The following is a 17,478-nucleotide window of genomic DNA, read 5'->3' on the forward strand; positions in this document are numbered from 1 at the left end:
ATTGCTTGCTTTGTTGACATTATACTGTCTTTAGGGAAACACTTTGAAGTCCAAAACGTAACCAACTCCTATAGTACTAACTACCCACCCCCACCAAAACGGTACTACAGAGAAAGAAAAAGAGAAGAATTTGAAGAAATTGACATGATTCTCATGAAGATTTTGATGAATTCGAAGAACATTAAAAAAAAAAAAAAAGATGAAATGAGACAGTGTGATTCCATAAATCAGAATGGCAAGAGCCTATAAGAATAGTGTTAGGAAGACTAAATCATTCTTTAGAATTATCTTGAGGCTTGCTAAAAATATGCTAAGGATACTTGAAACAGATTGCATTTTTAAACACAAAGAGAGCCCAACTTTATAGGGCAAATGGCATATGTGTTGGCAGCTGCTGTCTAGAGGAACACGTGCAGAACTGGGGTCCCGGCATCTATTCCCTAGACTCTCCGTGGGCTTCTCTATGCCAAGGAGACCATTACTCTCCAGTGTCCATGCAAAGGTGAGTCCCATGGCCCTCACCATGTGTGAAGCCCCAGGACCCAGATAGATGGCTCACACTTGCTTTTGGAGAGTACTTTTAAAACTTAAAACCTGTGTGCTCATCTTCACCAAATACGTATGCCTACCTATCTTCTCTAAAACAAAAAATAAAAAAAGGCGCCTGCGTGGCTCAGTCAGTTAAGCGTCTGACTTCGGTTCAGATCATGGTCTCAGGGTCTGTGAGATCGAGCCCCACAACAGGCTCTGCAATGACAGCTCAGAGCCTGGAGCCTGCACCAGATTCTGTGTCTCCCTTTCTCTCTGCCCCTTTCTCTCTCAAAAATAAATAAAGATAAAAAAAAAATTTTAGGGTCACCTGGGTGGCTCAGTTGGTTAAGCATCTGACTTCTGCTCAGGTCATGATCTCACAGTTTGTGGGTTTGAGCCCTGCGTCTGGCTCTGTGCAGACAGCTAGCTCAGAGCCTGGAGCCTGTCTTCGGATTCTATGCCTCCCTCTCTCTCTGCCCCTCCCCTGCTCATGCTGTCTCTATCTCTCTCTCAAAAATAAATAATGCATTAAAAAATAAATAAAAGTTTTTAAATATAAAACAAATACACAACTTCTCTCAGTCCTCTACTGAATCAATAAAAGAATAGGGAAATAAAAGCTGAATTGTCTATCTGTTTGGACTCTAGGCAAATTCTCTGCAGGATTATCTTTTGCTTAGATAACTGTATAAAAAATCCTTCAGTAGGAAGTTCAATCTGGTTTGTGGAATTTGAGATCAAAAGGTCAGGGGCATGTCTGTGCAGCAACCTACCCATTTACTTATGTAATGTTTTAATAAAAGAGAGTACTAAATATATATAACCAGTTAGCAGGTTTTTAAAATTTTTTTTAATGTTTTATTTATTTCTGAGAGAGAGATTGACAGTGTGAGCAGGGCAGGGTCAGAGAGAGAGGGAGACACAGAATCCTAAACAGGCTCCAGGCTCCAAGCTAGCTGTCAGCACAGAGCCCGATGGAGGGCTCGAAACGACGAACTGTGAGATCATGACCTGAGCCGAAGTCGGATGCTTAACTGACTGAGCCACTCAGGCGCCCCATTAGTTAGCAGTTTTGATTGTGTTTAGGATAAGACAATGCCAGTAGCCCAAAATAACCAGAGATTCTCCTGAATATGAAGATAATTGACATTATCATTCTCCAAATACACTAAATCTCCAGTTTTATAAGGCTTATCACATTTGGAATTATTAATTTAAAAAAATAGTATTTACTTTTAAGGAGGGACAGGAAAGAGAGAGCCAGAGTGCAAGCAGGTGAGAAACAGAGAGGGAGACACAGAATCTGAAGCAGGCTCCCAGCTCTGAGCTGTCTGCACAGAGCCCAAAGTAGGGCTTGAACCCACAAACTAAGATCATGACCTGAGCTGAAGTTGGATGCTCAACCGACTTAGCCACTGGAATTATTAATTTAATATCTGTCTGATCCCCAAGTTCATTATAGGCTTTGTCTGTCCAACACTGTTGAATGGTGCCCTAGAACTATGTGATGCAATACCCTAATCCCTTCCCCAAACCATAATTTTTTAGGAGACCATGACAATTATTACTGCCTTTTCTGTGTTGTATTCCAGGTACTTAGCAGAATCCTTAATGCAAAGTAAATGCTCAATAAATAAGTGGGTGAATGAATAAAAAATTAATGGTTTGGGTATATTTTCTGTCTTTCGTCGGGACCCTGGGAAGATCACTTAATATCTCTGTTTCCAAATATGGCTGTACTTCAGTATAACCTTCAGAGTTTTTTAAAAAATAGGGATTGGTACTCACTTCCAGGCATTCCAAATAATAGTTTACAAAGCTGCCACAAGTGGCTGTAATGCGCTCTTAAGTTAGAGAAGCAGAGATTTAACCAATCTGGCTCACTTTCCTAATCTGGAAAACAACTGGTCCTGGGACCTCTTTGGATGTTGTTAAGACCAAATATGATCAAGTGCAAAGTACTCTAGCAAAGAAAGGACTATATATGACTGTGCGAAGTCGGATAAGACTTAAAGCCCACCAGACGGACCTGCCAGAGAGCACACACGATGTTACAACCCAGGTACTTCTCTTTAGCACAAATAGGACTCATCCGATTCTGAGATTTGAATAAGATCTGAATGTTTTCTGAACAAATGAATTCTTCATTTATTTGCCTATAAATCTCCTACATCTCCCTTCTGCTAAACCTGGCCACAAAGCACCTGTTTTATACAATTTTATATCAACATATAAGAAAGAGAGAATCGTTGGGGAAAAGACCATTCATTCTTTCATTCTTGGCTTTATTTCTTCGCTTGTTCAACTGGTCATAATTGGTCATTTCAGTGTCATCAAAATGATACCGCTGGCTACTAAGCCCCCCAGGCTGTTGTCAACACAATCGTTGCAGATACCATCAGGGCTCCACCTAGATTCCCGGCTTCCCCTTTATTGTTTCTGTATGCCCATCCCCCAACTTCGCACCCTTAGTCCTGACATAACTCATTTTCAAGCTTCTTCAGAGAATTTCCCCTGGGCTACGGGAGTCCCTTAGGCAGGATGCACTGGGAGCCAGAAATGGCGTGGTGTGGGAGGGTGATAGAGCCCACCCCTGACTGAAAGCAGTATGAAAGCCCAGCTCACTTGCCTTGAGGCAGAATAAACTATGCAGTCATTCACATTCCAGAGCTCCCATGGGACTAGGCTGAGCGTGAGACCTTCCCTGAAATTACACTTGTGCTGGGCTTCTTCCCCTCCTTATTCTGCTTGCCTCCCTTACTGGCATCACATGTAAGAACTTGCTTGGTCGTCATTTGCCCACAAATCTTCATTTCAGAGTCTTCTTCCTAATGTCCTCATCTTGCTCAGCTATGGGTTTTAAATTTAAAAATAAATTTTCATTTGTTCAATTAAAAATTATATATCATTACCAGATGGAATATGTATCTTTGTGTGCATAAGGCATTAAGTCCATTGATCTCTTCTTTTGTGACCTCAAGTCTTTTGTCCACCTTATTAATTCATATTAGGTCTTTTTGTTTTTGAGGTTAATTTACATACAGGGAAGTAAACAAATCTTAAGTACATAGCTCAACAAATTTTTACATATGTACGCCCCTGTAGCCACCACCCAGTCAAGATACAGAACATTTCCAGGACCCAGAGTCTCCACCACATCTCCTCCCCATCTACACTCCCAAGCAGCCACTATTCTAACTTCTGTCATAGATAAATTCAGCCTGTTTTGTACTTCCTGTAAATGGAAACATTCTGCATGTACTCTTCTGTGTCAGGCTTCCTTTGTTTCTTCCAAACATCATGTTTGGGAGATTGATCCGTGTTGCAAGTATCATTCATTCATTTTCATTGGTGTGTTGTTTTCCACTGTATAGAAATACCACAAGTTATTTCCTCATTCTCTTGTTGATGGAAATTTAGGTTGTTTGCAATTTGGAGCTATTATGAATAAGGCCACTGTGAACATTCTCTACATGCCTTTTGGCAGATATAAGCACTTATTTCTGCGTGGATACCCAGAACTGGAATTGCTGGGTCATAGGTTATATATGACTAACTAACCTTGGTTGGTGTGGTAGCAAACATATTACCTCTTTGCCATATTCGGGTAAATTTCCCCAAATTGCCCCCCATTTTTCTCTTTTGAGATAGAGCGCATGCACACACGCATGCAGAAGCAGAGGAAGAGAGAAAATCCCAAGCAGACTTAGAGCCAGCATGGAGCCGAGGTGGGACTCAGTTCCTTGATGCTGGGATAATGACCTGAGCCAAAATCAAGAGTTGAACACCTAACCAACTGAGCCACCCAGGCACCCCAGATTGCTTGCCTTCTTAATAATAGTTATCTTTTTTCCTCTAAGTTTTATTGTAATATAATTTTTATATATAATATTCATCTTATTTATTTATTTATTTTTATTTATTTATTTTTTTTAAAATATTTTTATTTATTTCTAGGANACGTGAAGTTTAAAAAAATTTGCCTAGGATTATAGTCATGTTACCACCACCACAGTCAAGATAGAGAACATTTCCATCTCTCTTATTATCTTCTATTTTAACTCAGAAATGTTTACATTTTTGATGCAATTATATGTGACTTGTCTCCCATTATTTCTCTATTTCTAAAATACTTTACCAGTTAATTCAGGTTAACTCTAGAATCACTCTACAAAGTATCAGAACAAGTGCCATTACCTTCTTACACAAACATATAATAAATTTAGAGTCTTAACTGTTGAGTTGGACAGAGTAACATAAGAATCCTAGTCAAGGGGCGCCTGGGTGGCTCAGTCAGTTGAGTCTAGAGCTTCAGCTCAGGTCATGATCTCATGGTCCATGGCTTCAGGTCCCACGTCGGGCTCTGTGCTGACAGCTTGGAGCCTGGAGCTGCTTCAGATTCTGTGTCTCCCTTACTCTCTGCCCCTCCCCTGCTCATTTGCTCTCTCAAAGATAAATAAACATTTTTTAAAAATTAAAAAAAAAAAAAGAAAAGAATCCCAGTCACTTACTGCTGGATGATATTAGGCAAGCCACTAGCCTCTGTGATATCAATTTCTTCTTCTGGAACATGGTTATAATAATGGTGCCTGTGGTGCTGGTTGCCAGGCACTGTTCTCAGCAGCTTATTTTGGTGCCTTATTAAATCTTACAAAAGTTTTGTGAAGCACATATTGGTCCTCTCCTAATTTTGTAAACTGAAGCACAGAGAAGTTAAGTAAACTGAGCCAGGCTCGAGAGCCACGAGCATGATGGCCCCTGCAATGCTTCTCTGCCTCACAGATAAAGAGGTGACTTGGGGAAAGATGAAGCGCAGCGCCTAGCATGAGCCACACAGAAATGCTAACTTTTATTATTATTATTCATCTTCTTTATATAGTCAATAAAGTTACATAATTGTCTTCATATAGGACATACCCATTTCTTGTTAAGGCTACTCGTAAATATTTTATGCCCTTTCATAGTTTTGAGCATGAGATGTCTCTTTCTCCCGTATGTTTTTTCATTGGTTATTCTGGATTGTAGTGGAAGCTATTGACTCCTTTCTACCATGTAGCTAACAGAACCCTAGCAGCATGTTGGCACCATTTAAAACACAGTCCCCAAAAAGTAATCTTCATTATGTTTAGTGTTCCTTTAATATCAAATGAAGTTAGCAGATAGGTAATGAAAAAATTAGAGATTAGAAATAAAATCTTAGGTTCTTTCTCCTTTGGTTAAAGAGAAAAGAGAGGGGAAACTGTAGAGAGAAATAATATACCTCGCTGAAAGTAATACACAAGAAGTCATAGCACATAACCCCCCTCCCCCAAAAAAGCTTCGTTCTCAAGCTCCTTTTTAGTGTAATACTTTAAAACAGTATTTATGGTTTAAATTGACTATGTAAATTCTTTTCAGTTCCATTGAGATATAATTGACAGCACTGTGGAAGTCTAAGGTGTACGGCATAATGATAGTAATTTATTTATTTATTTAACCACAGAAGAAGCAAAAAGTGTTTTAAAATAGCAAAAGACATGATATCAGCAAAGAAACAACTGCCAACAGCAAAAAACCCACAGCTTTCAACAGATCCTCCCCAAGAACCAGTCGTCCTAATTGAATACCATAGACCAGAAAGAATAATTATTAGCACTGCTGCCTGTTGCCAGTGCTATTCTAACACGCCCACCTTACACTTGTAACACCTCATCACCTAGTGCTGGCAATGTCTAACCCTTTTCCAGCTGCAGAAACTCTGCTGGACCCACCCCCTCTAGAAAAGATCTCTCACATTCCACCTCCTCCATCACAGAAGCAAGAGATTAAAACACAGTAATCTGATAGTAGATTGTTTAATACCCTCTCACCACTCAGAGGATTCTGAGAATAAACACTTCCTCATATCCAGATGTTAGCATTTTAGTGTTTTTGTTAATCTAATAAAAAAAGGAGGGGGCTATTTTTTCTGAAAAAATTGCTTTCTCTTGAATATAATAGCCAAGCATTGTACTTGTTGGGGGGGGGGACAGTGAACATTTCCTCTTGGGCAAAATATTCAAAGGTTTTGACTTTTGGATAGTAAATATATGTAAAAGCAACTGTATCAGCTCTCTTGAGAGCATTTTAGTGTCAGTGAAGGTATGCCTGTGTCAATGTAACATGACTGATCTGCTATCAGTCAGGAGGCCAATGGGAAAGGATGCTACCAACAAGAACAAAAAGAATATTGACCAAAGAACTTTTTGCAAAAGGTGTGAGCAGGCAGAGGAACTTCACAAAGAAAGATGATTTATTTGATCATAATTGGGAAATTCAGGAATGCAAGTGGCTTCATAGGTAGCTGGATCCAGGGGCTCAAACAATTGCAAATCTCTCAGGACAAGCAAACATAGGAAGAACGCTGGCACCTTCAGTCTCCGCACTTATTTTTTCCCAAAGGTTGAAGTGTCCTGGGCCTGCAGGTCCAAGGGGACAAGTGGGGATTAAAATCTAGCAGAAACTCATGTCACCAAACCATGAGCCATGGCCTGCAGAACTGGGAAAAGGATCGGGCATGCAGGCATGTGGGTTCGGCTCTCCCGCTGACCTTCCTGCTGTCTGATCAGATCTTCTGTCTTCCAGTCTGCTCTCTTCCATTGTGCTAAGCAGTCTGCAGGGGAGAGCAAAGTCTAAAAGTCATTTCAGCCATGCCAGTGACTGGTTGTAAATCAAATTCACAAAGGAGTAGAGTGTTAGAAGGTTCTTTTGGGCAACAACCCGAAAACAAGGGCTCAGTTTCTGAGAAATGAAACTATTTCATCTCCATTTACCTGAACTCTGTATCTGTTTCTCAATTTATTCTGAATTGACAAAGAGGGTATTATATTTTGGACCCCTAAAAATTCCATCAGCCATGTTATCAGGATGTTCTCTCTCTCCATCTCTCAACAGTGGTTTCCTCTCTCTGTCTCGTTCTTAGGCAGATTTTCCTCATTTTGGAGTAAAGATGGCAAAGTCCAAGGTTTACACGGATCTTGCATGTCACAATTTTTGTGAAAAGAAAGTAGGTCTTTCATGATAACTCTAACAAAGATCATGGGGAAATTTTTCATTGGTTCAGTGTGGATCATGTGTCTAGGGAGGAATGGAGCACCCTGATTGGCCGGACCTGGGTAACTGGACTGCTGCAGTTTCTGGGGCATGGGTAAGTCCCACCTAAACCATACAGGGCAAGAGTGGGGAGAGAGACTATACTCATGTGCAGATTGAGCAAACAGTAACTGATTTGTTCTCGGTAGATTGCTAAGGGATTTGAAATTCCTTTAAAAAAATTATTTTTCTTATTATTACTGGTTGTCACCTTCACTATACATTGGAACCACCTGGGGAGAACATAACCCCAGACCAATTAAATCAGAGTTTCCTGAGGTTAGGACCCTCGCATCAGCATTTTTATAGCTCTCAAGGTCCTGCTGATGTGCAGCCAAGATTGACAAACATAACATAGGTAAAGCAGTATTTCTTAATCTGGGGCCAAGCAAGGATGGCATTAATCTTGTTCTGGAGCTAGCTGTAACATGTTACTCAAAATAGGAAGCCTGAGAGTGGAGGGAGATTCTGGGAAGATGGAACTAACAGTGACATCACTTTTGAATCTTTCTGTATTTCTACCTAGAGACAGAACAACTAAATAGACAAACCAGAGCCCATGAATAACGTATGCAACCAAACTGGGCACATGTTCCCACAGACCACAAAGTAAAAGCAGGTGATGACAAACCACAGACACTGTCTGAGAGAAAGGATACAGAGAAGATGCAACTGGGGATCTTAAAGACTGAGACGAAGAGATCCACAAAATAGGGAATTTGAGGACACAGCTCCCTTCCAGGATAGGGTCCCACCCAGGGGAAAACTCCTGGAAGTAGAATCAAATTGAACAGAACAGGGTCAATAAAAAAGTGAAGGAGAGAGAAGATCCCACAGAAGTGGGGGACAGGAAGAGTCAAGAACTCTTCCAAACAAAATAGTCAACTCGAAAACATGGAAGGCAAAACACTAAATTAAAAAATAAAAGCCAATTATCTTTAGCAGTAAAACTTCTGAAATTTTGCCCTTCAGCTTCATATGTTTTCTTATTATTTAATACTTTTTTCTGTGAACATGTGTTGCCAGAATAGCAAGCTTGTATTTTCTATGTATATATGTTATCAAAGCCATATATATGTATATATGGCCATATATATATATGGTTATATACATGTATATATATAAATTAACAAGGAAGAACAGTACTCTAAAATATGGGCACCTGAACTACCTTATACATCCCAACGGCAGTGCAGGTGGGACCCACCTGGAGATCACCAAAGTGAAACCCGGTGTCCAGTACACCTTGTGGGCCCACACCAAGTCATCAAGAAGGAAAGTAGGAAAGTCCATAAGTGGCTGCATAAGGACAAGTCTCCAGTGTCATAACTTTGCACTGCACACATGGTATTGTTTAGACCTTATGAAGGCAATAAATGCTAGCTGAATGAATGAGTATAAAATATGAATGAATATAGAGTGTTAGAAAACTTTAAGTCAGTTTTTTAAATGAAATTAAAAAATCAGGTAAATAAGGAAAATTAAAACACTAGAATGAAAATTATTTAGAAAGTTGAATTGTAGAATACTCTACCATTGGGTTCAACTCAGCTTTAATAATTATAGTTGCCTGAATAAATAAGTCTAACATCACGTGTCAGTCTTGCCCCTCCTGGGACAATATATGAGACACTTCATGGGTACGCATAATTTCTTACCGTTGTCTGTATATTAGCATGGTTCCAGCCTCCTCTTTCCCTTAAAGCAACACATGCAAATGCTAGTGAGAGATTCTCAAGTCCCCTTTATTTAAAAACCTAGGGAAAACCTTGGAAAAATTCAACACAACTATCGTCAATAACTATAGGGTAGTTAGGGCTTTGGCATTAGAACAGACTTATATTGACTGATAATCCAACCATTGCCTCAAACTATGTCCCCTGGTAAATGACCTTATGTCTCTAAGCCTCATTTTCTCCATCTGTAAAATGGGTTTAATAGTTGTGTGCTTGCTGTTGATAATAAAATGAAATCACAAATATAAAGCATTTACTGCAATCCTCAAATGTTGGCTAATAATAATAATAATAATAACTTACATTGACAATCTCAGTATGAACAGTAAAACAGTAGGAGGAAGGGGAAAATGCCTCTGGAAACCAATAACTAAATAATCTGTTTCATTTTTTTTTTTTCAAATAGGCTCCACACCCAATGTGGGGCTTGAACTCAAGAGTCACATACTCTACCAACTGAGCCAGTCAGATACCCGTAGTCTGTTGCTGTAATAAAATTCTCTAATTCCTTATATATTTCCCTCATACAGTATTCAGGTTGATAAATCACTTATTATCAATTTTTAAAAATTATGAGTATCTACTGTGAATAAGGTACATGCACATTTGTTGGTAATTAGAAAATGTAGTATTCGTTTTTCTCCCACCTTAGCTTTTATTTGCGTATTATTTAAGTGTCAGGGTACCCCTCAGACGAAGGATAATTGTAAAGCCCAGGTAACGCCCTGATGGGTGCAGGCCTGTGGAGACAGCACATCTGCTTCTGAGCCTTGGCAGGCCACGGGCGGGCAAATGGGGAACCAGGCTGAGGCCGCAGCTACGCAGCTTGGAACTGCCCTCCCAAGGGGTGGGAGGTGTGTGGGACCAGATTCACCAGCTGATTGCAGAAAAGACCTGGGCTCATCTTAGCACTTGTGTTCTGACTTACCCAGGCCCCGGAAACTTGGGAAAACAAGCCCCCCTCATTTCAGCCCCTGGAGTCAGAGGCGTATGGCAACCAGCTGGCTTCCTGAACATTGTTTGCAAATGACTTATTTTGAGTTCTTTCTCACCGAGGCAACTACAACTAAAAGGCTTAGAACCTGTTTTGTGTGATGCAATTTTAGTGTCTGTGATCTTTCCAGTCATTTTTGTCTACAAGCTGTTGGCCCTGAGAATTACTTACATTTTCATTACGAGTGCTCAACCCCCTGTCGTAGGAGAGTCAAGCAGCTTATTTACTTCCTACTGGCAGGCTTCGGGGGAAACCGCTTAGCCAGGCTTGCTGAGCCATTGAACCAAAATAAAGTAACTTGCAGAAGAGCCGCACCAGGTCCTTATTCACCAGCTCTGCTTCTCCTCTGCTGGGCCTTCTTATGGGGACCCAAACAGAAATGAGCTGCTGTGTGCAGCAGTCAAAACACGGCCTTATTTTTCACCTTCCCTTTTTTTCTGGATGAAGCAAACTTTTCAGAGTCCATTTGCATATATGTATGACACCTGTTTACTGAGCACAAGAAGGGAGTGAGTTTGTTCTCTGTGTGCCTTTTCAGATAAGCTTATCCCTTTAATCATTTAACCTTTTCCTTGTTTACAAAGAAATGTTTAAAAATATTCATCAGCCTCATCCCCCCTTCTAAGACAGAAAGCAAGCACATGGTCGTCATTTTGGATTAGTCATTGAGATGTACTCTGATACCCACAAGAACCGGGAGGTGGGCGGACTTGTTCTCCCCAACATTAAATAATCCCACACTGCTACATCCGGGCTTCTGATTTCTACCTTTATGTCTCTTCCTTTGCTGTCTGGCTGCCTGCTTCTAACAGCCCCTTTCTCGGCTTTGAATGTGCTATTTCTAATCTGCTATGGACTGGGAAATCAGATAAGCCTGTTTCCTAGAACTGGGAAATCAGATAAGCCTGTTTCCTAGAACTAAATGCCTGACATAATGTTCTATGAAGAGTGCATAAACTTCAGTGCATACTTGGCTATCAGTTAGGATGCTTTGGGCTGCAAATAATTGAAAACCCCGACTCCTCACGGCCTAAGCACCAAGCCAATATATGGTGTCATAGAACAAAGAGGCTCCGAAAAGGATAGAGTCCAGGCACAACACTTCGGGCCCTGTTTTCCTTCTGGATCCGCTTTCTTCCACACTTGGCTTCATCCTCCAGCTGGTGGCAATGTGGCCGCGGTGATGGCTGCACACCCCAGGCACGGCAATGTTCCAAGGGAGAAGAGAGAACATCTCCTTCTGTGTTTCCTTTAGGGGAAGGAAACCTTTTTCAGACCGACTCCAGCTTCTTCAGCTAACTTCCCCCTGAGGGCCCAGAATTGCCCTTGCCCAAACCAACCACTGACTTCAGGGCTAGAACTCACAGGAATGACCTGGGCTAAGCAGCATCCACCCTGGACTGTGTTGGAATTCTCTCAGGAAAAAGAAGAGGAAAAACTAGACACTGGGAAGAGAACCAACAGTTTATGCTAGAAATTGAAGTTTTTTATTTATGATTTTTAAATAATTTTTGTAGATTTGCAGTTGTTTCTATAATTAGTTCAAATTTGGAGCAGATTACTTTTAGAAAAGTGAGACATTGTTTGAATTAAAATCAAATGGTAACCAGAGATATTTAGTGAACAACTAACTTTGGGGCTACATGTACCCCTAAATGGAGACAAAGCTTGGTGGTTGTCTCCCTATGAATATTTTACCCTTGAATGACTCCACCTATAGTAAAAAGACTACACAGTTTATTACAAGGAAATGTTCAGTGGAAGGAGCTATAAAGGTGGCTGGCATGTTATGGAGGCCAGATACCCTTCAAATGACTGCTGGTAAATGAGTGACAGGAAGATCTTGGGAGCCAATATTATCTTCATGGAGCACCTTAAGAAGGAGGTCTCAAGACCTAGACCAGGTTTTAGGGTGTACACAGCCACGGATAAATTAGGCAAATTTATTAGTGTATTTTGTTTATTTCTTACAGCTCTAGAAAGCTTCTCCCTGTAATACAAGGAGCTCAAATGAGCATTTCTTCAATTAACATAATATGTAGAACTGTTGTTATAGATCAACTAAAGGACCCCTCTTATTTTATAGAGTTCAAGTTTCCAGAACACATCAGCTTTTCCAAGTGGTCCCTGACTCTCTTCCCCACTGCCAAGTGGGATTTGATGTATCTTCCCTTTGCTCCTTGAGCACTCTGTGCACACTTCCAACACCATACTTAACCACATTGTAATGCAGTGTAAGACTTTGATCTTTGTCTTTTTCCCAAAGTTCCAAGGATGTTGATCAAGGAACCAAGTTCTATTTATTTTTGTATCATAGGGTCCTGGTGCTTAGTGATTGTCAGAGGAATGAATGAATAGATGGGTGGAGAAACTAAGCAGCAAAGCAACCAATGATTTGTCCCATCCTACTCAGGAAGTTAGGTGCATAGTTAGGATAGAACCCTAGATTCCAGGGCTATTTTCCAGTTCGCAGATCTGCTACATCTACACAGATGGGTTTTTTTTTTATTGGGAATTTTGTTTTTAAATCGCTCTAAAAACTATGTTGGGGCAGGTAGAATGTTGTGATACTAGAAACAAGGACCCTGAAATCACAGCATCAGGATGTGCAAGGTTTTAAAAATAGCAACATGGCTCAAAAAGACTTACTATGAAAAACAAAAAGACTTTAAATTATCTTCTCCAAGTTACCTTTACTTACCAGCCATTTATGAAACTAAATTCTAAGCCTGTCCCTTACCCTTATTCCCATCCCAATATGTACAAAAGGCAAGTAGCTGTGAACATGGGGGATTACATCTACTAAGAAGCCTCCATCATTTCAGCTTCGTGACAACTTCCCTGGAAATTCAACATCTTGAAGGATGAAGTTTTTTTTTTATTGCAAAGTTTTAGTGTCACTTCAGATTTTAATGAGATGATAGCACTCTCTTTTCTTGCACTAGAACCAGATAGAAAGTCTTAGTTATATCCAGAGCAGCCTCAAGGCTTATTATGGACCTACTGGTCACCTAAAGTAATGGAAAAGAGGGAGAGCTTTTTCTTGTTCTAGGTTCTATTTTGCCAGAAGTTCCACCAGAGCCACATTCCGATAGAGCATTTATATTCCTCACTGCAGAATGTCACCCTTGCTAATCTCTGAAATACTAGAACAGGCCACTCTTTTGAATGGTGGGCATCTTCCTGAAGGTAGACTGAACTGGCTTCAGAACTGATAGAAGCACCCTCTTGCTTCACAGTCTAGCATATCGAGCCATGACTGGAAATGTGAAGATTTTTTAAAGTTCACAAACTGTAGCAGATAATTTGACTTAAAACAAATTGGCCAAATGAAATTTCACCAAATACAATTTGACCAAATATAAAGTGTTGATAGGTATTTAGTTTAAAAGTAATTTGGTCAGTAGGAAAATTGGTAAAATAATATTTATATGACAATGAATAACCACAATGACTGCTTCTTTTAGCAATGGTGATTTTGGAATATACATACCATGAGCTGACTGTGTAGCTCACTGTCCATCATAAGTGTTTTTGTCTGATTGTTGTAATTGGTTCCATTTTTTAATGTATACTTATTTTGAGAGAGAGCATGAGCAGGGGAGGGGCATAGAAAGAGGGAGAGAGAGAGAATCCCAAGCAGGCCCCATTCTGTCAGCACAGAGCCTGGCACAGGACTCGATCTCATGAGATCATGATCATGAGATCATGAGTTGAGCTAAAATCAAGAGTCAGGCACTTAACCAACTGAGCCACCCAGGTGCCCCTTAGTTACTACTTTTTTTTTTTTTTTAAGCAAATTACTTATGTTCTTTGTTTCTTACAATACTAAAAGTTGGGGTGAAAGAATTGTTCAACAACAACAGAATGATCTAAATGGCCAACAAAAATAGATGAGTTAAAACATCTAAGTGTCCATTAGTGGGGGAATTCATTAAGACAGAATATTCACATATTTCCTTCCATGCTTTACTGTATTATTTAAGTTCTTTTGTTAATTTCCTCTTGGTATAAAAGCAATGTTACTCAACACACATGCAATTTAGAAAATATGGACATGCAAAAAGGGACATTATGAACACTCATAAATTAACCTGTTCAGTTAAAACTTTGAAACCTTGAGTTAATTTCCTTCCAGGACACATGCACGCACGCATGTGGGCACACACACACACACACACACACACAGTGATGAAACCAATCTGAATTTTGGTCCAAGAAGACATGCTGTAGGGTTTTACACAATTACTATAGTTGATCTGTGCTAAGGTGAAAAAGCAATGCGATTGTTATACGAATCACATTATCATCCATAAATATGTACTAGTTAAAAAGAAATAAAAAGCTTCCCATAATGGAAACTTTGCTGTGGGCTTTTTCAAAATGAGGATAAAGTGATGTAAGGGGTTAACATTACCAATAACACTTTAACTCTAAATAAAACAATATCCTGTAGAAGCAGGACTAGGATCTGAATTGGTAGAAAAGGCAAAGTAGTAAGATTTCTTGAGTAGTCATCTGAGATGTTGGGTATCTAATTTAAAGAATTTTTTTCTTGAAAAAAAAAGCCTAATTGTGGAGATGGGTAAAGAATGCTTCAGGAAATACCAGCATACCTGTCTTGTCAGGAAGGTTTACAAATAAATATGAGGAAAGACAGCAGGCATGATGTACATACAGGTCAAGATTGCACAGCTATTAGCCAAGCAGATGAGTTTTAAGAAAAGAGCAGCACAGTGTTCCCTTGTCGTACGTGACAGAGTCCATGTTGCCAAATGCCACCTGCACTGCTTCTTTGTTGGCTTCTTAGTTTAGTCTGTTAAAAAGTGGAAGAGAGGCCCAGCCCATCCTGAGCAGAATCAGAAAGTAGCATAAGCCATGTCTCCTATCTGTGTCTTCCTTGTAACTCTGCCCTCCCCCAACTGACAAGAATGTTGCAGCTGGACTGAAAGAGAGGCATGAAAGCATCCAGCCCTGCATTCCTGACGTCCAGCCTTGGAACAGGGAGTCAGGACACAATCCTGAAGACTGAAGACACTGGGAAATGTGCAGCCCAGGAGAGGAGGTGAACCCTCTGTGGCAGAACCCAGTGGAGCAGAGGTGGGCTTACATGAGCTCCAACTGGGAAAGAGAAACCTTTCTCTGGCGAGCAAACGGTAGAGAGGGGACCTGTTGGCACTTTAGACTTACAGTGTTGTCATGCCCTTTTGCCCCAAAAGATTTAATCATTGCTTGATATTTACTTATCCTGTAATATAAAGGAGGTTTTAAACTAGAATGGGCCCTGGATGAAGTTGTTAGAAGTCTATCCTAGAGTTTATGAATTTGGAGAGGGAGGGCGTATTGTCTAAGGACCTAAGCCTCCTAGTGACAACCCTAAGACTTAGAGCCCAGCCAACTTGAGCACAGCTCTCCCAGCGCAGCTGGTTCTCTCCGTCCTCACCCCATTGTCTTCTCTTTCCCTCTGCCCCAAGATGCTGAGCATGCAGGATCCATACTCACTGTGACTTTTCCTTCCTGGGCCCACGACTCCTCACCTCCCCGCCCCTCCCTCCATGCCCACCCCAAGCACCGTATCATAGCCTTCCTACCCAAGCTGGTCATCACTCAGCCTCCAGACACTCGATCCTGCTTCTTTGGAAAGTGGGTGGGTGCAGCTGCATGGAAGGGAAAAAAGAAGTGAACCAGAGAGAACCAGAAGTGAACCAGCTGTGGGCCTTCCAAGTGAGGAGGGAACAGGAAATCCTACAAGTTGCTAAAGACAAATCATGTCCACTTCCCTTATAATTCAGATTCCAGATAGGAGGTTGAGATTTCAAGTGACTGTTCCAGATTACCCATTTGCTTGCTGCGAAAGTCAAGATTAGGATCCAGCTCACACAAATATCACCCAATTGTTGTGACTGCCTCTGTTGTGCCATGTAGAGACAGAAGGAAAACCATGATCTTTCAGAAATGTTCACGTTGATAGTAGTTTGGGGAAAAACTAAGAAAGCATTACACTGAAACTATTTACAGACACTATGAAACTAACAAAAGTCCAGACTGATTTTTTTTTAAGCTTGCCTTGTTCATACAAAATACTAATTAGGGGTATATCCATACAGGGCAAAACATTTCATAAATACCATTCACTAGTGTGAAATATTGACAACATATTTTTATAGTAACATTCTAACAAAGAGATGGAACTTCACCCTAGCTCAGCCTGCCTGCTTTAATTCCTGAAATTAGGCATTGTTTTGATAATATTCCTTATGAAAATATTCCTTCCATACCCTTCAAATTGGTAAAGGATTGGGGGGAAGATTGCTTTTCTGTTTGAAAATTGAATCACTACACCTATGCATCATAGCAGTTTTTAGAAATGGATCTATTTTTAAATAGTACATGGAGTCTATAGCCATTTCATTAGTTGACTTCCCTGCCTAAAAAAGGAATCTGATTCTAATTAAATGATTTCAGTAATCAGTCCGATTAAACAGATGTTGCATACCTAAGTGTCAGTTTCTGTATGGGACACAAAGATGCTGCTGGCTCAGACCGTGCCATGAAGGAGGCAGGATTAGGCAAGGGCAGAGAGCTGTCACAGGAGACGAAGGTACAGGAGGGTGAGTGGCAAGGAGAGTACCGAGAGCTATGAGGATCCAAAGGAAGGAGGGAACACAAATATGTGTTGAAAAGAACTTATGCTGCAGTGAGTGAGAGATTCGGGAAAAGCAGCTGTGGAGGTAGATGCTTGAGCCTTGAAGGATGGGAGAAGTTGGGGGGGGGAAATTCCTGGGCTTTGCTCCAGAGCACAAACATTCGGAAAATGCAAATATTTAAGATAGTGATTTTTGAGAGATTGTGCAAAATACTTTAATTTAGCTTCTTCTCAAAACACTAATTTTTTTTCCCTTTGTGGTGAACTTCTCTAAGTCCCGAGGTCCCAGCCATTTTTGGCAGCCTTCAAATATGAAACCAGAGGGAAACACACCAGCCTGGAGACCTTTGACTTTTGTGTCATAGATATTACCCTCCCCCTTCCACCTCCATAGTTCACACTGAATCTTAATTTGTGCGTGTGCTGAAGAAGGGGTTACTTACAACTTAATTCACTGATTC

General features: G+C 40.5%; 2 long non-coding RNA genes across 3 annotated transcripts in view; one reads left to right on the forward strand and one right to left on the reverse strand.

Annotated features, from left to right (window-relative positions):
- LOC144244896 (uncharacterized) overlaps positions 1 to 17,478 on the forward strand; it is a 78,860-nt gene that overhangs the window by 28,564 nt on the left and 32,818 nt on the right. The window lies entirely within an intron of this gene.
- Positions 6,785 to 11,324, reverse strand: LOC144244906 (uncharacterized). The gene is made up of 2 exons (XR_013339110.1): positions 10,543 to 11,324; positions 6,785 to 7,162 (listed from the first exon to the last, which is right to left on the reverse strand). It is a non-coding gene; the product is annotated as an uncharacterized LOC144244906 (long non-coding RNA).

The sequence above is a fragment of the Crocuta crocuta genome, unplaced genomic scaffold (genome assembly GCF_008692635.1).
Source record: "Crocuta crocuta isolate KB4526 unplaced genomic scaffold, BGI_CrCroc_1.0 scaffold38, whole genome shotgun sequence".
NCBI lineage: Eukaryota > Metazoa > Chordata > Mammalia > Carnivora > Hyaenidae > Crocuta > Crocuta crocuta.